This window comes from Camellia sinensis, chromosome 14 (genome assembly GCF_055761805.1).
Source record: "Camellia sinensis isolate YWXY chromosome 14, ASM5576180v1, whole genome shotgun sequence".
NCBI lineage: Eukaryota > Viridiplantae > Streptophyta > Magnoliopsida > Ericales > Theaceae > Camellia > Camellia sinensis.
In genome coordinates this window covers 115,044,949-115,070,500 of record NC_138974.1, presented here as the reverse complement: position 1 = coordinate 115,070,500, position 25,552 = coordinate 115,044,949, and the positions used below count along the sequence as shown (strand labels likewise).

General features: G+C 38.7%; 1 pseudogene across 1 annotated transcript in view; it reads left to right on the top strand.

Annotated features, from left to right (window-relative positions):
• Positions 1 to 25,552, top strand: part of LOC114256409 (xanthine dehydrogenase 1-like) — a 182,033-nt pseudogene that overhangs the window by 50,507 nt on the left and 105,974 nt on the right. The window lies entirely within an intron of this gene.

The window sequence follows — 25,552 nt, the reverse complement described above, 5'->3', positions numbered from 1 at the left end:
TCCCACCACCTCTCCACAAGGGCGCCCATCAATGTCCTGCTAGCGGGATAGCGAGATATCCCAGTACAGAAGGGCTCGAACCCTGCCTGATCAACCCAATCAAGGACGGCCTCTGGGAGCTCTGCATATCACTCCCTCGTAGCAATAGAGCCATATCCCCGTGTAACACGGGAGGGCACCTGCATTCACAATGAACACATGTATTTAGTTTCAGAATGAAATGAATAAGCTGCGTGCAAATGAAATGTATGAGCTATGTGCAAATCAAATCACATACAATGCTGTGAACTGCATGTTCAGTATGAGCTATGCGTTCAGAATTGAAGTGTGTGCTGCGTGTTCACAATCAAATATGGGCTGCGTGTTCAACTCTCAACAAGTGTGTGCTGTATGTTCGCAATCAAATATGGGCTGCGTGTTCAGAAATTCAAAGTTTGGGCTGAGTGTTCAACTTTCAACAAATTTGGGCTGCGTGTTCAGAAATTCAACAGTTTGGGCTGTGTGTTCAACTCTCAACAAGTGTGTGCTGCGTGTTCACCTTCAAAATATGAGCTGCGTGTTCAGAAATTCAAAGTTTGGGCTGCGTGTTCAACTTTCAACAAATGTGTGCTACGTATTCACAAACAAAGTTTGGGCTGAGTGTTTAACTTTCAACAAATATGGGCTGCGTGTTCAGAAATTCAAAGTTTGGGCTGAGTGTTCAACTTTCAACAAATATGGGTTGCGTGTTCAGAAATTCAAAGTTTGGGCTGCGTGTTCAACTCTTAACAAGTGTGTGTTGCGTGTTCACAATCAAGATATGGGTTGCGTGTTCAGAAATTCAAAGTTTGGGCTCCGTGTTCAACTTTCAACAAATGTGTGTTGCGTGTTCACAATCAAATATGGGTTGTGTGTTCAGAATTGAAATGTGTGCTGCGTGTTCACAAACAAATATGAGCTGTGTGTTCAGATTTCAGAGATAGTGTGTGCTGCGTGTTCACCATAAAATATGAGCTGCGTGTTCAGAAATTCAAGTGATTGAGCTATATGTTCAAGATGCAAACAGAGTACTGTGTTGTAGACTAAGCATTCAAAACAAGATGTGTGCTAGAATGAGCAGAAGTATGGCATGCGAATGTGTTCAAAGCGAGCAAATAAGCATGCGTAGCATAAAATGCACGAAAAATGCAGAATTAACGCAGGAAATGTAAAAAAGTGAAGTACATAGCTCTCGTGCCTGATGAGAGAGATGGGACTTCGGCTCCCGCAATAGCAGGTCCACAGGTGCTCGAGCATCAAAGTCGGTAAAATGACAAAAAATCGCCCAAGGGAGGATGTGTGTCGAAGGGTCATACCTCTCAGGAATGAATGGCCGAACCCTCGGAGGTAAAGACATGATGTCAGGCTCACCTCCGGCACCTGGAGAACCTCTGTCATGGGGAAATGACCCGTCATCTCAAGAAATCTGCAAAAATGAGCAAAAATGAGCAAAATGAGCCCAAATTGAAAAAAAGTCAACAAAAGTCAACTCTCGGGAAATGAAAAAGTCAACAAAAGTCAACTCCCGAGAAAATCTTCCAAATGTTGAGACAAACTTACCTCAAGTGGTGAAAATGAGAAAAGAAGCTCCGAAATCAAAATTTAATCGGTTCAAAATGAAGAGAACTGAAAGTTTTCGCGAAACAACTTTGCGTGGGGCGTTGGAAAACGCATATAGAACGCAGATCTGAGAGGAACAATGCTCTAGGAAGGGAGAGGGACTGATTTCAGACTTAGATTTGTGAGCAAAAAGTGTTTGGCTTTGTATATTTAAAGAAATGAGTGTGAAAGGACAAAATTGCCCCGGATTTGGGCTAGGTGGTCGCCGGCCACCCCCTGCACTCAAACCTGGTCGGTAGCCTCCAGTGAACTCCAAACCTAGTCGGTGGTGTTCCCAAGATGGTCTCTAAGGTCTCTACAAATTTTGGTAGTGATCGGAGTCCTCGGCACCCGAGAAAGTACAAGAAAAAGTGCACTTTTCGTCGCGAAATCCCTCCGCGGGAACTTCAACTCCAACTTTCAATGCGCGTTTCATCGTCACTCATCAAGAGCAAAATGTATCCTTTTTAGCACGTTGTGACCCTTCCGGGAGGTAAACCAGAGGTCGCGATTGAGTCGCACTCGTCAAAACTTACATTTCTTTGTTCGTTGTTTCGTGTCAAACATGCATTCGAGTTTGCACTTATCTTGCATTGTTATGCACGTCACTTGCATTCTCATGCATACCACTTGCATTGTTGTGCACGTTTCATGGGTATTGTCATACCCTCACGCTTAACTTGCGTTGACACGCGCGTGTCTCTCGCATTGCGATGCACTGTCCCATCGGCACCCTGTTTGTCTACGTTCGATATAGCGTTGAACATGTGTTGCTAACTATGTCGTGCTTGTTAAGTTTCTCTTTTTTGCAGGCACAATATTGTATGTATGGTTCATTTGAAGCTGGTACAACCAGACGAATCGCGCAGGTATTGTATCTTCTCCGTTTGAAACGTGGCGAGAATTGAAAAATTCTCCGCATTCTTAAACTGCATGAAATGTAGTTGTTGCTTTGCATTCTTGCTTAAAACTGTTGCATGTGCGCTTCATTACAGCTTGCTGCTTTGCATGATCATGAGTTACATCCGGCTTTGTGCATATCATTTTGCCTCTTGCCCCCTGCCTGCGGGCATGCCTGCGGGCACATCTTTGTTATCTTGCCTGTTTGTCTAAGTCTTCAGCCTTGTCAAAAATGGGTCGTCTCTGGGCTTTGACATTCACTCCCGTCAATTACAACTTTCGAGTTCTGTCAAAGAGGGGCAACTGTAGACACCCCATTTTTGACCGACCTTAAGACTCAGACGTCACCAACTGAGCGCTCGGTGATGTTGCATATTGTGCTCATTTTGAGGTTGCGGAGTCTCGACTGTGAGCCTTGCCTCGGTTTGCGAATTAGGTCCTGTTTTCTCTGTTTTCTCTTTCTGAAGGGAGGGAGAAGTCTGGTAGACCATCTCTCAATGGCCGTAGGCTATGTTTCGTGGTCATAGGTCATTTTTCCCGTTTGGAGTCCAGTTTTCTATTTTCAGAGCTGTCGACCGTGTGCCTCGGTTCGGGACCGCTTAACTACCTCCGTTTGCTTCGATTTTTGGCACACACCTTGTTTCCTCCCTTTGGAGGGACACTGTCACCCGGGAGACCACCTTCGTGGTCATATGCCACTTTCGGTGCCTAACAACCTATTTTCGGGGTCCCAGACTGCGTGTTTTGGCCCCCGAACCTTTGTTTTGCATCCGTCTTGGTCCATTTTTGGTAGGGACGCTATTTTCATTGCCAGGGAGGTGGTAGTATGGTGGGAGGCCACCTTTTCCTCTTGGAAACCAGCTTTCTCTTTTTCTCTCTCCTCCAGCCGATTTTTCTAACAGAAAGCTGGTTTTTCTCACTTTTGAGCCACAATTTCTGGTTTTTCATACCACCATTGTATTGTGCTCATCTGGGAATCCACCAATATGGGTAGGCCAACCAGTAATTCTTCTTGACCCTTTTGAACCTTGCTAAAAAGCTAGTTTTTCTCCCTCCTGGGTCACATTTTCTAGTTTTCCACCATACAGCTGTGTTGTACTCATATGGGAGGCCACCTTTCTGGGGTGGCCAGCCAGCATTTCTCCTTGAACCTTTTGACCCCTGGTCGGCCGACCAGTGGGAGTGGTTGGCCGACCACTTGAACTGGTCGGCCTGCTTCTTGCTTTTTGCTCTCTCTGAATGCATCACAGTTGTTCCAGCTAGGAGGCATTTGGACTATCCTCCATACACATGTATGGAGGATATTTGAAGCTTCCAAGAGAAGCTTTAGAGCCTCTCCTCTATAAAGGAGAGGCTTGTCTTCATTTTCAAGGGTTCAACAATTTTGTTTAAGGCATACACACACTTCCCTCCATAGCCCACTATTCCAAGCTCCAAACCCTAATATTCTTGCACCATTTGCACTACACCTCATAACCTACCACCTCCACCATCCATCCAAGCATCTTGGAGCTGATTTTCGGAGGTTAAAGAACTCCCATCTTGGTCCAGAAGTTGCTAGAAATCTGCTCTTCAAGGGTGAGTCTCTATTTCCCCTTTTCTTGCATTATTTTGCTCCATTGATTAGCCTTATTTTCAAGCTTTTCTGGACTTTTTCATAAACTGAAAAGTGTCTTCTTTTGAGCTCCTCTTGAAGTTTGATTTGAGGGCACTTTTCTGTTTGAGGCCATCTACCTCCTTGTATGCTCTAATCCCTCTTTGTAGGCTTATTTTGCATGATATCTTAGCCTTGCTTGTGAGCATTTTCGAGATTGGTCATAAACTGAAAAGAGTCTTATTTTGAGCCCCTCTTGATGTTTGATTCAGGTCACTTTTCTGTTTGGGGTCACCTTCCCCTTTGCATGCTTCATTCCCTCATGTTTAAGGCTATGCATTAGAGCATTTGTGTTGGCCTTGGTTTGCCCTTTTAGCCACTGAAATCTAGTGGATTTTCAGTGGCTTAGATGTGTCTTTGAGCCCCAAAATCAGAGGGGGGTGACCCCCTCTCTCCTTGTCTTGTTTGTTGGTCCTTTTGGCCTTCCAAAGGGGCCCCATCTTGCATGTTTTGAAGTCTTGTTTCAGGCCTTAGCTCTGAGGTCTGCCTTAGCTCTATCCGGAGCCCCTTTGGCCATATTTTATGTCTATGATGCATGTGTAGAACAATCTCATTCAAGGCCTTTCAAAGGGGCCTTTCATTGCATCATTCCTAGACTAATTTATGTGCCTTTTTGGTGAGTTTTAGGGCTGTCATAACTTATTTCCAGAGGAGGTTTTGCACTTTTGTCTATCTATCATGTATGTGTAGAACAACCCCTATCATGAAAAACGACTGTTTTTGGCTGGTTGGGTGAGCCCTCATATGCTTCATATAGTTGTAGAACAACTCACGGTTCACTAGCTTTCTTTGCATGCTTTATAGGCCATTGATTCTAGCATATTTTGGCTATGCCTTAAACTGATAATGTGCTTATTTTGGACTTCCCTAGCTCTGTTTTTGGGTCTTGTGGTCGAATGATGTTAGTTTTGCATGCTTGTAGTTCAAGGTCCATGCTTAGCTTTGAGTTTTGAGATCCATTCCATGCATATACTGAGGTGTGTTCATGTTTTGAGCCTATTATTCATCACATTTCAGAGCTTGTTTGAATGCCATGTTGCCATGTTTTCATCTCTTTAAATGCGTTTGAGAGTCGGGCTTGTATACCCCATTTACCGACCATTGAATGAGCTCCATTTCGTTGCATTCCGAGTCATTATTTTAGGTCAATTTCCCACTATTTCAGACCTGCCTAGGGTCTTTTTGGGGTTGGTTTTGCCTTTGGTGCATTGCTTTGGGTACCTCTAGTGTAACGCACTTCACTAGTTTCGGTACCCGGGCACCCTAGCTTGCATTGTGTGCCATATTTGCATGCTTCGAGACCATATTTCATGCTGTTTTAGAGCTATAATTTATGCTATTCCATGCCATCTTTCATCCCTTGCCATGCTTTGGTGCAGTGGCATTTGATGCCTTAGGTTTGGTCCTTGGTATTTGTGCATGTGTGCACGCATTTCGGTTGTCTCATTTTCATCTAATGGCCACTGATGTGAGTGTGGCTGAGGTCCACTCATGTTGGTATAAGTCCATCGTGCATTGTGTATGCCATTTCAGTCCATAGCATTGTGTATACTGAGTTGCATGTTAGAGCATTGTGTATGCCATGTCACATCGAGCATTGTGTATGCCATTTCATAGCATTGCGTATGCTAGGTTGTATGTTAGTCGCATTGTGTATGCCATCTCATTTGCATTGTGTTTGGGATAGGAGTTAGCCTAAGCATGGGAAACGAGGGACGTTTCGTACTTTGAGTGACGGAACGTGTCTCAATTCCCGGTCGCCGACACTCCGGATTACCCATGATGGAGTTTAGGTCTTGTTGTGTTTATATGTGCATTCATTTCACATCGAGTCGTGCAATTCGACTCCTCGGCCATCATGCATCGAGATACGTGATTGGTGGCACAAGGATCGAGGACTACACTCCCTGAAGAGTAGTCATGTATACTTATGTGAAAATACTTTGCTGTGCCCCTTTCTTGCTCTCTGTTGCAGCAAATCAGAAATCAATAGCTTTCTAAAGCCTTGCACAACATTCCGGCATTAATTGCAAAAAGAGGCGAATCGGGGCATCGCAATGGATTTCCGTGCAAGGCAACTCGAGCATGCATCTTTCATTATTCAGAACAGAGCTGAGGCGGTCCATGGATTTGCATGCTAATTTACTTGCCTTCCTAGTTAAATTGTTAATTAATTAGGGTTTTGTACTTATTTGGACTATAATTATTGTTCGGACTGTATTATTTATTCGGACCCTCTGAGCGAGGGCACAATTGTAATAAGTGTGCGTGCGTGTGATGTATGTCTTCCAACCCCACGTCTTTTTTCCTTTTATTTACCAGCTTATAATGGTTAGATTAGGGCATGTTTCAATTAGCATACTTATGCTTGCATGTTTGCATCATTCATCTGTCTTGCTTGCACCGGGCTCGGCGCATCATACTAACTGCATTTGTATTTCAATTCCAAATTGAATACGTGTTAGTTATACCATCATCACATGCCATCTTTAGAATAGCTGAGCCTATTGTAATTGCATTCCTACATGTGTTGCATTTGGCATTTCTGTATAGTTAGAATCATGCATGGATTTCTAACATAGCTTCTGTTTTGACTTGGAGTACTCGGTAAGCGTTTATGCTTTAGCATCCTTGTATGTGTGTGAGTGACTGCCATGATAGCATGCTTACCATGAGGCTACGTGCTTACGTGGTATACCTGCCTGAATGCCTGTGGGTGAAGGTTGGGTTATTTGGATTGGAACAATTCGTCAATTGTGAGTTTTAAGCCCACTTGAGAGTGGCAAATCATCTTGTTTTTTAAGCCCACCCGAGGGTGGCAAAATCAGCATTTTAAGCCTACTTGCGAGTAGCAAACCATTTTCAAAACAAACATGAGATGTGTTGTTCCAATTCAGGCGATCCAGTCTATTTTTGTATGCTGTGTGCATCACATAGTAAATCTAGGCTAATAACCGGAATAAGAGCACATAACGTTTTCAAAACTAGATATCATGGTTAGTAGAGGCCGATCTTTGATTGAGCGAGCGGGGGTGCTCATGAAGTGACCTTACCCAATCGTACCCAAGTTCCCGAGCCGAGGCAACTTTGGTAATGACGGACACGTGGCCTTAGACAAATGAGTCAGGGTTTCCTAAATTCCCCCAAAAAAAATATTTAGGTGGTGACTCTGTATCTGGCAAAGCAGTCCATGTTTGACACTTCTTTCTAAAAAATCTGTTTTCCAAAAACGATTTGCCAGATTTGAACTCTTTGGTGATTTATCAGTCTTGCATTGCACTTTGCAAGGTCAGATTAAGAACCGTGACAATTTGAGTCCGAGCTGTAGTGAACCCAAATGAACAGAACGGGATTTCCCTCCCAGGGCGTTCAGGGACGTCTACAAAGTGGTGGATGGGTGGAAAAAGTCCAAGTAGCTTGGTTTGATCTTAAAGCTAGACTTCAAGAAAGCCTTTGATTCTATGAACTGGGAATTCCTATTCTCTATGCTGTCCAATTTTGGGTTTGGGAACAAATGGATTTCTTGGATGAAAACTGTGTTTCTTCAGTTAGAATCTCCATTCTTGTGAACGGTTCACCAACTAGCGAATTCTCACCACAAAGAGGTCTTAGACAGGGCAACCCGTTCTCACCTTTTCTGTTCGATACTGTGTTTGAAGGTCTTAACATTCTTTTGGTCAGAGCAATTAATCTTGGCATTCTTAGAGGAGTGCTCGTTGGGTCTAAGGATGTCATTTTGTCTCATCTACAATTTGCGGATGATTCAATTATCTTTTCTAAAGCAGATTGGGATCAGATGGTGCTTATTAAAAGAATTCTAAGATGCTTTGAAGTTTTATCTGGTCTTAGAATAAATTATCACAAAAGTGTGGTGTATGGTATTGGTGTGGATGATGCTCTCTTGCTCTCCTTTGCCAAGCTCCTCAACTGTCAAGTTCATAGCCTACCTCTGAGATTTCTGGGTCTACCTCTTGGAGCCAACCCCGGCAGAAAATCTACATGGAAACCTGTGCTTGACAAAACCTGATCCAAACTCTCGGGGTGGAAGAGAAAACTGCTGTCTTTTGCAGGTAGATTAATTCTAATCAAGTCCACCTTATCTAGTTTACCAAGTTATTTTCTCTCTTTATTTAAGATTCCAGAAGGTGTGGCCAAAGAAATCGAGAGGATTGAATCAGCTTTTTTATGGGGTGGTAATGACCTGAAAAGAAAAGTTCATTTAGTGAAATGGGGGAAGGCCGTAAAAAGCATTAATCAAGGGGGTCTGGGCATTAGAAGAATCAGAGATGTCAATGCATGTCTATTGCTTAAATGGTGGTGGAAATTTGGAACTAAAATTAACTCTCTTTGGAGGAGGGCTATATGTAGCAAATACAAGATAGATGAAGCTTGTTGGAATCCACCGATAAGATTCTCTTACAAACATTCTAGATTTTGGAAAAACATCTTATCTATTGGGAATCATAGCAGTAATGTTTTCAATTTTTATGTGGATAATTGTCAAATTAAAGTGGCGGACGGAAATAGAATTAAGTTTTGGCATGACAAATGGTGTGGCAACACTTGCCTTAAGAATGATTTTCCCCTCATTTTTAATCTCTCAACTGATAAGATGGCTCTCTTCATCAATACTTTGCAAGGAAAACCAGCCCAAACAATTGGAATTTTCCCATTAGAAGAGTGATGTTTACTTGGGAATTGGATGAAGAATCTACTTTACTTGGCGCCCTATCTTCAGCCCCTTCTCTGTGTCGTCACAAAGCTGACTGTTATTTTTGGGCTTGTGCTTCTACAAGCACCGGTGAGTTTTCTGTTTCTTCAATATACTCTTTTAGTAATTCCATCCTTGGTCTTCATCTTCTAATCTATAATGATATCATATTTGGAATAGAGCTGTCCCCCATAAGGTTTCTTTTTTCTATTGGTTGGCTTGGAAGAACAAAATTAAGTCAGCAAAATTTATGGACAGAATTGGTATTTTAGACCCTCCTGTCTCCACCAGTTGCACCTTTTGTGGCTATGACTCTGAATCTGCTTCCCATGTCTTGTTTCACTGCCCTTTTTCTTGGCTGATCTGGTCTTCAATTATTCGTGATAGGGGGCTTTCTTGGTGCATTCAAGATTTAGTTGATGGCCTTCTCCAATGGTGGATGATTGTAAACTTCAAGCACTTTGATAGATTAATTTGGAGAGCTATCCCACTCATTGTTCTTTGGTTGCTGTGGAAATGTAGGAACGAATGTATTTTCGAAAAGGCTCAACCAAACTTTTCAAATATGAGTGAATCTATCAAAATCAGAGCAACACTATGGCTAAAAGCAACCATTAAGGACCTTCCCTTCACAGTTGATGATTTAACCTTCAATTGGAGACAAATCAGACACTACAACAAAAAAGGCCTTTGGTGACAGATTGATTTTGTCTCCAAACATCAAAATTTCGTCACTAAAGTGATCTGTGACGAAAAAAATTTGTCACCACGTTCGTGGCCTATACGTCGTCACAAAAAGTACCTGGTAACGAAAAACAGTTTCGTCACCTATTTTTCATTTTTGGCGACGAAATGTTTCGTCTCCAAATGTTGAATTTTTCGTCCTCTAAAACACCAATTTCATCACCAAAACTAAATAATATTTTATTTTAATTATTTTTTGCAACGAAATATTTCGTCACCAAATATATTTTAGTGACGAAAGTTTTCCTCACCAATGATATGGATTAAGGTGACAAAAAAATTCGTCACTAAAATGAGCAAAAAAGAAAATTATTCAATGACAAAAAACATTTTGTCACCAAATATTTCAATTTAGTGACGAAATATTCAGCAAATGTGACGAAATTATTTGTTTTGTACTATATCATTAGTGACAAAATTACTCGTCATGTTTTTGAAAACTAATAGCGACATTTTTTATTTCGTCACTAATAAAAATTAAAAATTTTGAAAATGGGAATACTATTTTCTTCTGAAATTTTTTCTTTTCAATAACAATTCCCTGTGCATTTCAATAACATGTTCAATAAAATATCTATTACAAATCAATACAAAAATCTGTTCATTTTCATAAACATCACAATCGAATTTCAGTACTATCTACAAAAATACAATATGAACTGCATGCGGATTATAAACATGTCTCCTAATATCCACAAAAAATGTCTACTAATATCCACAAATATATAATATCAACCGTATGCAGATTACCAAACACATCTCCTAATATCCAACAAAAAACATGTCTACTAATATCAACAAGAATAAAACATCAAGGGCGGATTACCAAACATGCCCCGTAATACTAACAAAAATATAAAATTTACAACACAACCAAAATACATGTAAGGTAATATGAACAAAAACTTAAAATGAGCTACCATCGGCCATCCAAATTACCAAACACGTCCATATCAAATCTCGAATCTGCAAAAAAATGAAACACAAAAAAAAAATGTCAGTTAGACAATTATTATCTTATCCATAACATATACAATTTAACATGCATTTTTGGACTTAGTTTTCAAATCGGGAGTCCTGTGCTAGTTCCGTAAGTTTCCACAACTCGCATTGGTCCATCCCGAGGTGTTTGAGGTGTTTCCCGGGCCGTCTCATGGCTGTTGCACGATTTTGGCCCCGAAGGTCTATTTTCAAGCTTAAGTGTGAAAAAAGTGCATTTTTGGACTTAGTTTTCAAACCGGGAGTCACGTGCTAGTTCCGTAAGTTTCCACAACTCACATTGGTCCATCCCGAGCTGTTTGAGGTGTTTCCCAGGCCGTCTCGTGGCTGTTGCACGATTTTGGCCCCCGAAGGACTATTTTCAAGCTTAAGAGTAAAAAAGTACATTTTTGGACTTAGTTTTCAAACCGGGAGTCACGTGCTAGTTCTGTTAGTTTTCATAACTCACATTGGTCCCTCCCGAGGTGTTTGCGGTGTTCCCTGGGCCGTTTCGTGGCTGTTGCACGATTTTGGCCCCCAAAGGCTTATTTTCAAGCTTAAGTGTGGAAAAGTGCATTTTTGGACTTAGTTTTCAAACCGGGAGTCCCGTGCTAGTTCCATAAGTTTTCACAACTCACATTGGTCCGTCCCGAGGTGTTTGAGGTGTTTCTCGGGCCGTCTCGTGGCTGTTGCACGATTTTGGCCCCCGAAGGCCTATTTTCAAGCTGAAGTGTGAAAAAGTGTATTTTTTGACTTAGTTTTCAAACCAGGAGTCCCATGCTAGTTCCGTAAGTTTCCATAACTCACATTGGTCCATCCCGAGGTGTTTGAGGTGTTTCCCGGGCCATCTCATGGCTGTTGCACGATTTTGGCTCCCGAAGGCCTATTTTCAAGCTTAAGTATGGAAAAGTGTATTTTTGGACTTAGTTTTCAAACCGGGAGTCCCGTGCTAGTTCCACAAGTTTCCACAACTCACATTGGTCCGTCCCAAGGTGTTTGAGGTGTTTCCCGGGCTGTCTCGTGGCTGTTGTAAGATTTTGGCCCCCGAAAGCCTATTTTCAAGTTAACTGTGAAAAAGTGCATTTTTGGACTTAGTTTTCAAACCAAAAGTCCCGTGCTAGTTCCGTAAGTTTCCACGACTCACATTTGTCCATCCCGAGGTGTTTGAGATGTTTCTCGGGCCGTCTCGTGACTGTTGCATGATTTTGGCCCCCGAAGATTATTTTCAAGCTTAAGTGTGGAAAAGTGCATTTTTGGACTAAATTTTCAAACCAGGAGTCCCGTGCTAGTTCCGTAAGTTTCCACAACTCACATTGGTCCGTCCCGAGGTGTTTCCTGGGCCGTCTCGTGGTTGTTGGATGATTTTGGCCCCCGAAGGCCTATTTTCAAGCTTAAGTGTGGAAAAGTGCATTTTTGGACTTAGTTTTCAAACCGGAAGTCCCGTGCTAGTTCCGTAAGTTTTCACAACTCACATTGGTCCGTCCTGAGGTGTTTGAGGTGTTTCCCGGGCCGTCTTGTTGCTGTTGCACGATTTTGGCCCCCGAAGGCCTATTTTCAAGCTTAAGTGTGGAAAAGTGCATTTTTGGACTTATTTTTCAAACTGGGAGTCCCGTGCTAGTTCCGTAAGTTTCCATAACTCACATTGGTCCGTCCCGAGGTGTTTGAGGTGTTTCCCAAGCCGTCTCGTGGCTGTTATACGATTTTGGCCCCCGAATGCCTATTTTAATGCTTAAGTGTAAAAAAGTGCATTTTTTGACTTAGTTGTCAAACCGGGAGTCCCGTGCTAGTTTCGTAAGTTTTCACAACTTACTTTGATCCCTCCCGAGGTGTTTGAGGTGTTTCATAGGCCAGCTCGTGGTTGTTACACGATTTTGGCCCCCGATGGCCTATTTTCAAGCCTAAGTGTTGGAAAAGTACATTTTTCTAAATAGTTTTCAAACAAAGAATCCCGTGCTAGTTCCGTGAGTTTACACAACTTACATCGGTCCCTTCCGAGGTGTTCCCGAGCCTTCTCATGGCTGTTTCACGATTTTGAAGCCCGATGGCATATTTTCAAGCTTAAGTGTTAGAAAGAACAAAACACTACTTACCTCTGGTGTTCAAATTTGATTTTGAAATTTCATGTTTGGTTTGATTTTCAAATTATACTAAAACATGAAAACACAATATAAAAGTAGAGGAGGGTAAATTCAATATATATACCTTATATATGAACTTTTAAATCAATGAATTGTAAACCTACTTATTGTAATAATATTTGGAGGATTCAACCTGAAGCATTATACAAAAAAAAAAAAAAAAAAAAAAAAACAGCAAATAACTTTAACTCAATATAAAAAAAGCCTACAATAAGAAATCAAACGTATCCATTATATATGTGATTCCTGCTAAAGGAAAAAAATCCACTTATCATGGGAAAATAAAATCTCTTCAAACCTACTAATTGAATGCAACTCTTGGTTATTAGACTGGGTATAAAGACTGGCCCACAGGAAGGTCCACTAATAAGTACTCATTGCATTGGAAGATATGATACAACCCAAACTTAAAAGGAAACCCACCACAGAAATATTGCCTCCCACACACTAAGGAACATCCAGTGTACCACCAGTAATGCTAATTGTAAGGCATTGCCAGGTATTTATTATCAATGCCACATCCAGTACAACTAGAAAATATTTACTAGTGTGAAAGCAAGTATGGAAACTGATAATAGATGATAGTACAGTCAAGGTTCTATTTATAATCGGCAAACATTTTATGATGAAATAGTGAAGTTCAAAAGTGTCCTAACCTAAGTCGAAGTTCAGAAACCAGCAATTAAATAAGAGTCACAATACTAAGAACTAATTTGGCCATCATGTGTCTTGGTTATAGTTTGGATTTGTCTTCTTCTGAGGATCTCTCTCTTAAACCAATTAAGTATCTTAGAGAGGATGTGACAAATACCATGGAAAACTCTCATCTATAGCCATCAAGTCATAAGATCTTAGTCATCCAAGTCCGTGGTTATGATCATATACATGTACCCACAAAAACACAGAAACAAAGAAACAAGGCAGATAAAGAAGGTAAGAGTTTCATGCTAGCTTATACAATGGCTTAATTGTCTAAAAACTGTATTAGAATGGTTCTTCAATTACCATAAGTAATTCTAAAAGGTAAAATGTTGAAAATTTCATACTTACATGAATAATCAGCACAGGACAATTAACATATGGGATTTCATTAATGTTCTGCACACAGTCAACACAAACACCATTTAATTAGACCCCCCAAAAAAAATGCATAATCTTTCAATCAAAATAATAGTATAGATAAACAGATGACCTGAAGAAGATCAATGTTACCTTATAGATGTCGAACCAATATGTACGCTTCACAGGATACATGACTCTTAAGCCTGAAAGTATAGGACTATGCAGAACCACAGCTCTCAAATGAGGAAGACGAGCTGCAAGATCCAACGTGGGGCCACTGCCAACAGATTGGCCGTAAAGGATAATATTCTCCTGCTTAGCACCATAGCTCTCCTCAAGACACTTATACACAGCTTCAATATCTGCATATGTATTATTCTCACTTGGCTACAAAACACGGAAGCTATGTGCCATACCCAGAATAGTCATACTTGTGAAAAAGCAAACATAACTTAACAATTCACTTTCATCTAGAAAATTTTTCGATTGCCACACACCTTTCCAAAAGACTGTCCATACCCAGAATAGTCATACTTGCGCAAAAGCAAACATAAAATTGTCATTACTTTGCTCAACAGATGACAGCATAACATTTTGATTCTTGGAATAGAACAGTAGATCATAACAGCTGCATTATTTTCCCTCTATTCTGGGTATTAAATTTTCCATTCAAGTCCTATAGAGCTGGGACATGAGATATGTCTATCAGTATCAAACTTTTGAAGCTACAGTGCAACCACTAAGGGCATGTATATATGTAAGAATGTATGCAAACTAAGGTGATTTGAGTTATATGATGAGAGAAGGCAAAGTTAGCCACAAGGTCTGCCGAGATGAGACTTCTAGGGCAAAAGAACATCATTTTAAGTCAAAAATGGAGTGCGACAAACAACCTATAATATATAGGGCAGGACTATAGATCCGTAACAACATTCTTTTCATTTTATGATTCATATCCTATAAAGTTCTAAAACTTACAAACTCTAAATAAAGAGATAAACGATTAAATCAAAACTAAAGTCCCATCAATATAACAAAATCTCAAGTAAATAAATTTGCAAAAATCTGAGTACATTCCAATTAAACCCTAATGCCAGAAGGGGGATAAAATCAAAACTAACACATAATTAAACCAATTTTTCATTTCTTTTACACTGATCAGTCCCGTCAAATCCATCGAAGCACCCATAATCATAACCCCAATTTCCTGTAAATTAAATTGTAATTAAGAACCAAAATCACCCACAGCCTCAGATATCAGTAGAGATAACCTCTAAAGTAAATAAATTTACAAAAAATTGATGACATTCCAACTAAACCCTAATGCCAGAAGGGATCAAATCAAAACTAACACAAAAAATCAACCAAAATTTCATTTTCTTTTTACATCGAATTGATCAAAACACTCATAAAATTTCCATTTTGAGTAAATTAAAAAGTAATCAACAACCAAAATCACCCACAGCCTTTAAGCATCGAGAGAGAGAGAGAGAGACTAATAGCGGTGTTCTCCGATCGGCACAGCAGCGGCGGTGAGGAAAGGAGAGGCTAACAGCGGCGGTGGTGAGGGCTGTCGGAAATGGTAGAGCGATAGTGGGTTGATCCAATGTGAGCAGCGGCGGTGAGGGCCCTGTGTAGTATAACGTCTGTGTGTGTGTGTGAGAGAAATAGGTTTGAACCGAGAAATGATTGTGCGTGATTGAGAAGAGGAACCGATTGTAACAAAACATTTTTATTCCCCCCTAAAATATTTAGTGACTAAATTATATTTTGGTGACAAAATTATTTCTTCACCAAAGATAAAAATATTGGCCACAAAAATAGTTTTGTCACTAAATGATATTAAAATATCATCAAATTATTGGTGACAAAAATATATTTGTCATTAATAATTTTATAATTGGTGACAAATTTTTTCGTCACCAAAAGTCTATTAATTTTGGCGCACTCCGAAAATATTAGCGGGAAAATATTTGGTGAAAAAAAATAATAAATAATGACAAAATATAATTTCGACACCTATTTTTTTTATTATGATTTAGATTGGTGACGAAATTTTATTTTTGTCTCTAAAAATGATACATTTGGAGACGAAATATGATTTTCGTCATTAAAAGATACATATTTCGTGACAAAAAAAAAATTCGTCATTAGTTTTCGTCTCTAAAGACTATTTTTGTTGTAGTGAGAGCTGGGTTTACAAATCATTAGATGGGCTGGTTGTGTGCCATTTTGTCTCCAGGGCTTTATCATCTTTCAATTGCAATTTGGACTGCTAATCTGTTCTGGGTTGGAATAGCAAAGGCTGAGGCTGCACAATTTCTTTTTCTGGACTGTTATTGCTGCTATTGTTTGCTACGATTTTTGCATGGTTTTTGCTCTGGCTTTTGCTTCTGGTCTGCCCTAGGCTCTTACTAGTTCGCTTGCTCTGGGTTCTTGCTGGTTTTGTTGCTAGTTTGTCCTGGATTTGCATCTGCTTTGTTCTGGTTCATTCTAGATTTGTATCTGGCTTGTCTCGTGGATTGCCATTAGTGGCTGATTTGCATCCGGTTGGTCTCTTTTAGTAGCTAGGAGGTTGGAGCATGTCTACCTGCTGTTGATTTTGGAAATCAATTATGAAGTGTGGAAATTGATCGAAGCTCCTCTATCTGTTGTTGATTTTGCATATGTTTGTCAATCTGTCGCAGCTGTTTGTCTATCTGTCATTTAGGTGTTGCTCTTGCTTTGTTTTGTGTTGTTGGTTTCTCACCAACTTGTAGGTTGGAGCTCTCTCTAGCTCCAAGCTCCTCGCTCCTCTTTATTGATGTTTTGCCTATCATATGTAATTTATATGTGGTTCATCAATATAGATTTCTTTTGCCGATCAAAAATATATATATATATATATATATTCTCAGAAGCGCACTATTTTTGGCTTTTTTAATTGCTTAACTCCATATACCTGACCTGCATTTTCTTTTCTATGTGTGTCATGCTTTCTTGATTCCAAAAAGTGCCATATGTAGTTGATTTATATTAGGGGTGTGCATGGGTCGAGTCGGTTCGAGTTTGAAATTGACCCATTACTCGAATAGACTCTATCGGGTTACACTTTTCTTGGTCCGATTCCAACCGTGCTATTGTTCGAAATCACTCACTTCGAAACCAACTTTGGCGGTCGGATTTCAGTTGGAAAGAAACAAAGCCAGTGAGTTACACTTTTCTCTTCAATTCCTAATCCATATGTACAAATCTGAGACTGAAGAAAAAGAAAAAAAAAATGGAAGAGAGATTTATTGGGTTTATTTGTTGGCCACTGATTTCCGACCAAAGCAGCCTTAGTTGTCGTCCACTGCAAAATAACTAGTACAATAACCCTCTGGTTATGAGAGAGGGTAAGATGGAGAGGAGGGAGTTTTAGAGGTGAGGTGTTGAGGAATACTAAGAGAGGGATATGAAAAATAAAAGGAAAATAGAAGGAGAGATATGAGGCCTCAGAGGCGAAAGTTTAAGAAAGATTTGAAAGAAGTTCAATGTGAGAGAGAGAGAGAGAGAGAGAGAGAGAGAGAGAGAGAGAGAGAGAGAGAGAGAGAGTGTGTGTGTGTGTGTGTGTGAACCCGAATATACAAATCAAGTAAATAATTAAATAATAATAATATTACAATCCCAAATATTTTGGTGGTAAATTCTAAAGTGCAAATTAAATATTTGGAAGGTCTTTTAATTAATTTTTAAACCTAAAATAAATTTATGGTGAAAGTATTTAATTTAGAGGCAAGATTTATTATTTTAAAAAAAAATAGAGGGTAAGTTTGTAAGTATATTTTGTTATATTAATAGTTATATTTTATTTAAATTAATGGGTTAGAAAATAAAATAATATAAAGAGATAATAAACTAGAGCCTTTTGTTTAGATACACAACCCTAGGTTGCCTAATACATTCTATAGCAGCAGCAGGAGGCAGCCACGGGGAGAAACAGAGATTGAGAGAAAAGAAGAAGAAAAAAAATGGGTTGCAAAGAAGGATAGATTTTTGGGTGTGTAGTAGGTCTTTATCTTTCTTCTTCCTTAAGGTTTTGTTCTTTATCCTTACTCTATGATTATTTAGTTCATTGATGGAGAGATTGTAGGTGTATGTATTTTGTGTATATATATATGCTGTTAAGAAATCTGGAGAGTTAAATTGATGTATAAAGAATGAGTGTAATTCTTAGTTTAAAAATTCTACACAGAATCGCAAACTTTAAAAATCAAGAAACCATATCAAACGGATAAATTTTAAACTGAAATTTTTACAGTAGATCAATTACATATTGAATTGCATATCTCAATTTTTTCATCATTTTTGGGAGTCAAAATCCAAATAAATTGAGGTATTCAAATCTGTCCAGGAAACCAGTCCGAAACAGTAAATTCGGGAGCGTTGTTCTCTTTGGGTATAAATCCAAAAATTATCAAATTAGTGTCATTAGAACCAGTTACGAGTCTAGTTTCGTGCGTTTTTGGCCTTGCACTGATTTCTCATGTATATTAAGAGAACCGCCAATTTATTTAAAGTGCTGCAGAAAACAACCTATTTGGATATAATAAATTGTAGATAATTATTTTGATAAGAAAATCAAGTGAAACCAATTGGGTTTGAAACTTAGGATATATTAGTTGATATCTGGAGGTTTTGGGAATTTTTTGAATAGCGTGGAGTGGGTTTTGTAATTTTCAAAGTTAGCGAATAGATTAGGAAAACTTGTTTAAAACTCTGTTTTATCTTAAAGTTATTTATAGTTAAGTTTCGACCGGAACCCATGTCTTGGGTGATTTTAGACCTTGAAGAATATGAATTTAGATAATATTTAAGAGTAACGGTGAGTTGGGTTGAGCCGTGTTAGTGCACTTTAGTTTGGGGTTACTTAGTTTATTATTCCTTTTAGTATGTTTGAATTAGTGGTGACGTGTAGTTTTAATAATTTGTTCAGGGCACTAGTTGGACTTTTATACTCTATTCGAGGATTATATTATTTCGGTTTCAGGTGAGTAGTTTCATGCTACATATTTTTATAAATGTTCCCCTACCCTGAACTGTTGGAAAATTAAATTGTTGTTTCATGATTAAACTGTTTTGATAAATTATTATATCATCAATTGAATCAAATTATTTCTGAAACATGTGTGAACTTGGCATACTGTAAACTATTTGTTTTGGTCTCATGTTTATAATGATGAACTACCATGTTTTGCGAAACTGATGTGTATTGATTATTGGGACCATGAGTGTATTTAGTCCAGGGAAATTATTCCACTGTGTGTGCTGAGTCTGGCCACTAGGGAACAGATCCGGGTTGGGCCGTGATGATTCTAGTTGTGAGAACCCGAATATAAAAATTAAGTAAATAATTAGATAATAATAATTTTACAAATCTCAAATATTTTATTATGAATCTTCAAGTGCAAATTAAATATTATTTGAGGATCTTTTAATTAATTTTAAACCTAAAATAAATTTATGGTGAAAGTCATTGATTTAGAAGCAAGATTTATTATTAAAAAAAAAAAATGGAGAAGAGGGTGTGACTTGAACTCTAGACCACAAAATTAATAAGTTAGGCTCTTACCATTTGAATTGCATGTAACTTATATATGTATTTTGTATATTTATCTATCTATTTGACCTAAGTGTGCCCACCACTAGTATAAAATAAAATAAACACAAACCCTAACTCTTGTTATAATTGTTTTCCACAACACTAGCAGCCCAAGCAGCCGTGGGTTTATGAAGGAAAGAGAGGGGTTTTTCAATCATCAAGATTATTGTTGTAGCCAAGAAGGAGAGCTTTGGGTGTGTTGTGCTATGTGGCCTCCTAGGTTTTCTTCTCTTCTTACTTTGTTCTTTATCCTAATAATATTGTTATTTAATTCATTGATGGAGAGATTGTAGGTGTATGTATTTTGTGTATATATATATATATATATATGCTGTTAAGAAATCTGAGGAGTTAAATTGATGTATAAAGAATGAGTGTAATTCTTAGTTCAAAAATTCTGCACAGAATCGCAAACTTTAAAAATCAAGAAACCATATCAAACGGATGAATTTCGAACTGAAATTTTTACAATAGATCAATTACATATTGAATTACATATCTGATTTTTTTCATAATTTTTGGGAGTCAAAATTCATATAAGTTGAGGTATTCAAATCTGTCCAGGAAACCAGTCAGATATAGTAAATTCGGGAGTGTGGTTCTCTTTGGGTATAAATCCAAAAATTATCAAATTAGTTTCATTAGAACCGGTTACGAGTCTAGTTTCGTACGTTTTTGGCCTTGCATTGATTTCTCTTGTATATTAAGAGAACCGTCAATTTCTTTAAAGTGCTGCAGAAAACAACTTGTTTGGATATAATAAATTGTAGATAATTATTTTGATAAGAAAATCAAGTGAAACCAATTGGGTTTGAAACTTAGGATATATTAGTTGATATCTGGAGGGTTTTAGAATTTTTCGAATAGCGTGGAGTGGGTTTTGTAATTTTCAAAGTTGGAGAATAGATTGGGAAAACTTGTTTAAAACACTGTTTTATCTTAAAGTTATTTTTAGTTAAGTTTCGATCGGAACCTATGTCTTGGGTGATTTTAGACCTTGAAGAACATGAACTTAGATAATATTTAAGAGTAACGGTGAGTTGGGTTGAGCCGTGTTAGTGCGCTTTAGTTTGGGGTTACTGAGTTCGTATTCTTTAGTATTTTTAAATTAGTAGTGACGTGTAGTTTTTATACTTGGTTCAGGGCACTAGTTGGACTTTTACACTCTATTCGAGGATTATATTATTTCGTTTCCAGGTGAGTAGTTTCATGCTACATATTTTTATAAATGTTCCCCTACCCTGAACTGTTGGAAAATTAAATTGTTGTTTCATGATTAAACTGTTTTGATAAATTATTATATTATTAATGGAATCAAATTATTTCTGAAACATGTGTGAGCTTGGCATACTGTAAACTATTTGTTTTGGTCTCATGCTTATATTGATGAACTACCATGTTTTGCGAAACTGATGTGTATTGATTATTGGGACCATGTGTGTATTTAGTGCAGGGAAATTATTCCAATGTGTGTGGTGACTCTGGCCACTAGGGAACAGATCCGGGTTGGGCCATGATGACTCTAGTGCTCAACGATTATAAGAAACAGACCTTTAAAAACAACTAGGTGACCTTCAATCGGATCGTCTTTGAGAAAAGGCCCAGGTGCCATCCTGAGGATGACTCTTAGTTCGGTATTGGATCCAACGAGGCTTATAGCCTTGAGAACTGTGTGGCATATTATTTGTTTTCTTGGTGCCCAGAAAATTATTGGTGTTCATGTTATAATCTGTTTGAAGTGGAAAATGTCATTTATCATGTTCTTGCAAGACATGAGTATTTTAAGCGTTGAATTGTGGAACCTTCTTTTTGAAACAGATTCCCTTTACCAAACTGTATGCCAATCTAGTTTCTGTGATATATATCTTATTTTGGAATTGAACCCTGTTTTCAAAACTGTGTTTACTATCCATATTGCTACTCACTGAGCTATCAACTGACTTAGTTGTTTACCATTTCCAGGTGTTAGAAGGACTTAGAGTGGACTCATGGCGTAGAGGGGACTCAATTGCATGGACCTCTAGGGCATTTATTTAATTTGTTTTAGGTTGCTTTGTCGAGTTTTGTGCATACATTGTGGTTGGGTTTTATTTAGAATTATTTTATTTTGTGGACGGTTTGTGTTCCATTTAGTATATATATGTTTTTAGGAAGTTGGTAATGACTTGATTTTCACTTGTGGTATGTCATTGGATTGAGTGTTGATTTATTTATTTCTGGGCTATCATCACATTTATTCTTTATGGTTTTGGGTTCATGTTTAGGCTTACGTGTGCCTTGGGCTAAGTCCTTGTGGGCCACGGCCGGTCATGCCTAGATTTGGGGTGTGACAATTGTGGTATCAAAGTTGTAGATTTATCAAGTTACATACCTTGCATTTCATCATTTAGACGAGGTCCGAGTCCCTATAGTCCTTAGTATTGTATGGTTAAGTTAGTTTTTTTTAAGCTTATGTTGAATCTGTCTTGATTTCATTTTGAAGGTTAAGAGTTGGTACATAGATATTTACACGGATTTTCGATTCTTCGTGAGCCTTTGATGTTTGTATTACCGTGTGTAATCCATTAGGAGAAACAGGAGTGTTGAGAGATGTCTGTAGATCTTGTCAGATAAAGATGGATGGTAGGATTTTTCTAGTGGATTTGATTTCTTTAGAGATGAAGGATTTTGATGTGATTTTGGAGATAGAATTGTTGACGAAGCATCATGCTTCTATTGATTGTTTTAGAATGGGGGTAGTTTTTGCTATGCTGGGACAACTTGAGTTTTTCTTTTAGGGGGGTAGGAAAGGGTCTTCAATCTGTTTTACTTCTTCCTTTTAGGCTAATCGAATGTTAAGTAAAGGGTGTCATGGTTATTTAGCTTGTGTGGTGAGTACTGAACAACCAGAGCAGAGGTTAGAGGAGTTGCCTATAGTGAGGGAATTTGTAGATGTTTTTCCAAAGGATCTACCTAGTCTTCCTCCAGACCGTGAGGTCAAATTTTCCATTGACTTGATCCCTAATACAACACCTATCTCTAAAGCACCCTATAGAATGGCACCGTTGGAGTTGAGGAAGTTACAAACTCAGTTACAGGAGTTGCTAGACAAAGGTTTTATTAGGCCTAGTGTTTCACCTTGGGGAGCACCTGTGTTGTTTGTGAAGAAGAAGGATGGGTCTATGAGATTGTGTATTGATTATAGAGAACTGAACAAAGTCACAGTGAAGAATAGGTGTCCTTTGCCATGCATTGATGATCTATTTGACTAGTTGCAGGGAGCTCAAGTATTCTCTAAAATTGACTTGAGGTCAGGCTGTCACCAGTTGAAGGTAAGGGATGAGGATGTTCCTAAGACTGCTTTTAGAACCCGCTATGGGCATTATGAGTTCTTGGTGATGCCTTTTGGTCTCACAAATGCACCAGCCGCATTCATGAATTTAATGAACAGAGTATTTAAGCCCCAACTGGATAAATTTGTGGTAGTGTTTATTGATGACATCCTAATTTATTCGAGGAGTAAAGAGGAGCATGAGCAGTATTTGAGGGTAGTATTTTAGATCCTTAGGGAGAGGAGACTGTATGCAAAATTTAAGAAGTGTGAATTCTGGTTGAGTAGTGTGTTCTTTTTGGGTCATGTGGTGAGTAAAGATAGGGTATCTGTGGATAGCACAAAGTTGGTAGAAAATTATTGATTGGCCGCGACCTACTTCTGTGACAGAGGTACGTAGTTTTCTAGGGCTTGCTGGATATTATAGATAGTTTGTAGAAGGATTCTCCCGTATTGCTTTGCCATTTATAAATCTCACTAGGAAAGAGGTAAAGTTTGAGTGGAATGATGATTGTGAGCGTAGTTTTCAAGAGTTTAAACAGAGATTGACATCAACTCTGATCCTTGCCTTACCCACAGATGGAGGTGGTTTTGTGATTTATAGTGACGCTTCACGACAGGGTTTAGGATGTGTGCTCATGCAGCATGGGAAGGTGATTGCTTATGCGTCACGACAGTTGAAAGTATATGAGAGAAACTATCCTACGCACGACTTAGAGTTAGCAGTAGTGATTTTCGCTCTTAAGATCTGGCAGCATTATTTGTATGGAGAGTCATGTGAGATTTTCACTGATCATAAGAGTTTGAAGTATATTTTCACACAGAAGGAACTAAATTTGAGGCAAAGAGGATGGCTTGAGTTACTAAAAGATTATGATGTGAATATTTTATATCATCCGGGGGAAGGCAAATGTGGTTGCAGATGCCTTGAGTAGGAAGGTCGCAGTTGGAGATATAGCTGCTTTGTCTATTGAGAGTTGTTTGGTGGAAGACATGAGATGTTTGAGGCTTGAGGTTGTTACACCTGGTAATAGGGCTTATTGTAGTCAATTGACAGTTCAGCCGACCTTGAGAGAATGGATTTGTTTAGCACAGGAGATTGACCCCCAGTGTGAGCGTATTAAAGGAGAGATGGCAGAGGGTAAGCACATAGACTTTGTGGTTAGTGATGATGGGTTGCTTAGATTTCGTAGCCGAATTTGTGTTCCTACTAGTGGTGATTTGAGGAAGGAGATTATGAAGGAGGCACATAGTTCTAGTTACAGCATTTATCCTGGAAGCACTAAGATGTATCAGGATCTTCATGAACATTTTTGGTGGAATGGTATGAAGGGAGATATTGCAGAATTTGTGGCTCAGTGTTTAGTGTGTCAACAGGTTAAGGTAGAACATTAGAAACCCGCGGGGAAACTATAACCCTTACCTATACCAGAGGGGAAGTGGGATCATGTTACCATGAACTTCGTGTGCAGATTACCTCGTACTAGTAGTAATCACGATGCAGTTTGGGTTGATGTTGATAGATTAACCAAGTCAGCACATTTTATTGCAGTACGGATGACCTATTCTCTAGCTTGATTTGCACAGTTGTATGTGAAGGAGATTATTAGATTGCATGGTGCACCAGTGTCAATAGTGTCAGATTGGGACCCTTGTTTTGTGTTTAAGTTTTGGGGTGCATTATAGTCAGCTATGGGTACTCGATTAAATTTTAGTTCAACTTATCACCCTCAGACAGATGGGCAATCAGAGAGGACTATTCAAACCCTTGAGGATATGTTAAGGGCTTGTGCTTTGGAGTGGAGAGGTAATTGGGATGATTATTTGCTACTCATGGATTTGCCTATAATAATAGTTATCATTCTAGTTTGGGAGTAGCTCCTTATGAGGCTTTCTATGGGAGGAAATGTAGGTCTCCTTTGTGTTGGTATGAGGTTGGTGAAAGGAAAATGTTGGGACCTGATTTGGTGGAGGATGCTACACGGAAAACTATCACCATCAGAGAGAGATTATTGACTGCTTAGAGTAGACAAAAAAGTTATGCTGATCATCGTAGGAGAGACTTAGAGTTTCATGTGGGGGATATGGTATTCTTGAAAGTATCACTATGGAAAGGAGTCATCAGGTTTGGAAGGAAAGGAAAGTTGAGTCCTAGATACATTGGTCCATTTGAGGTATTGGAAAAAGGTTGGTGAGGTTGCGTACCGTGTTGCTCTACCCCCTAGGTTGGCAAGAGTGCATAATGTGTTTCACGTGTCTATGTTAAGGAAATATGTGCACAGTCCATCGCATGTGATAGATTATGAGCCGCTTCAGATTAGAGAGGATTTTTCGTATGAGGAGATACCTGTTCAGATTTTGGATTCGAAAGAGAAAAGGTAGCATACAAAGGTCATTAAATTGGTTAAGGTACTGTGGCGTAATCATCTAGTTGAAGAGGCGACTTGGAAACGCGAGGATGAGATACGCAAGAAGTACCCACATCTATTCTCATGATTTACTCGGGTTAGTTTCGAGGACGAAACTTTTCTTTTAGGGGGGGAGAATGTGAGAACCCGAATATAAAAATTAAGTAAATAATTAGATAATAATAATTTTACAAATCTCAAATATTTTATTATGAATCTTTAAGTGCAAATTAAATATTATTTGAGGATCTTTTAATTAATTTTAAACCTAAAATAAATTTATGGTGAAAGTCATTGATTTAGAAGCAAGATTTATTATTAAAAAAAAAAATGGAGAAGAGGGTGTGACTTGAACTCTGGACCACAAAATTAATAAGTTAGGCTCTTACCATTTGAATTGCATGTAACTT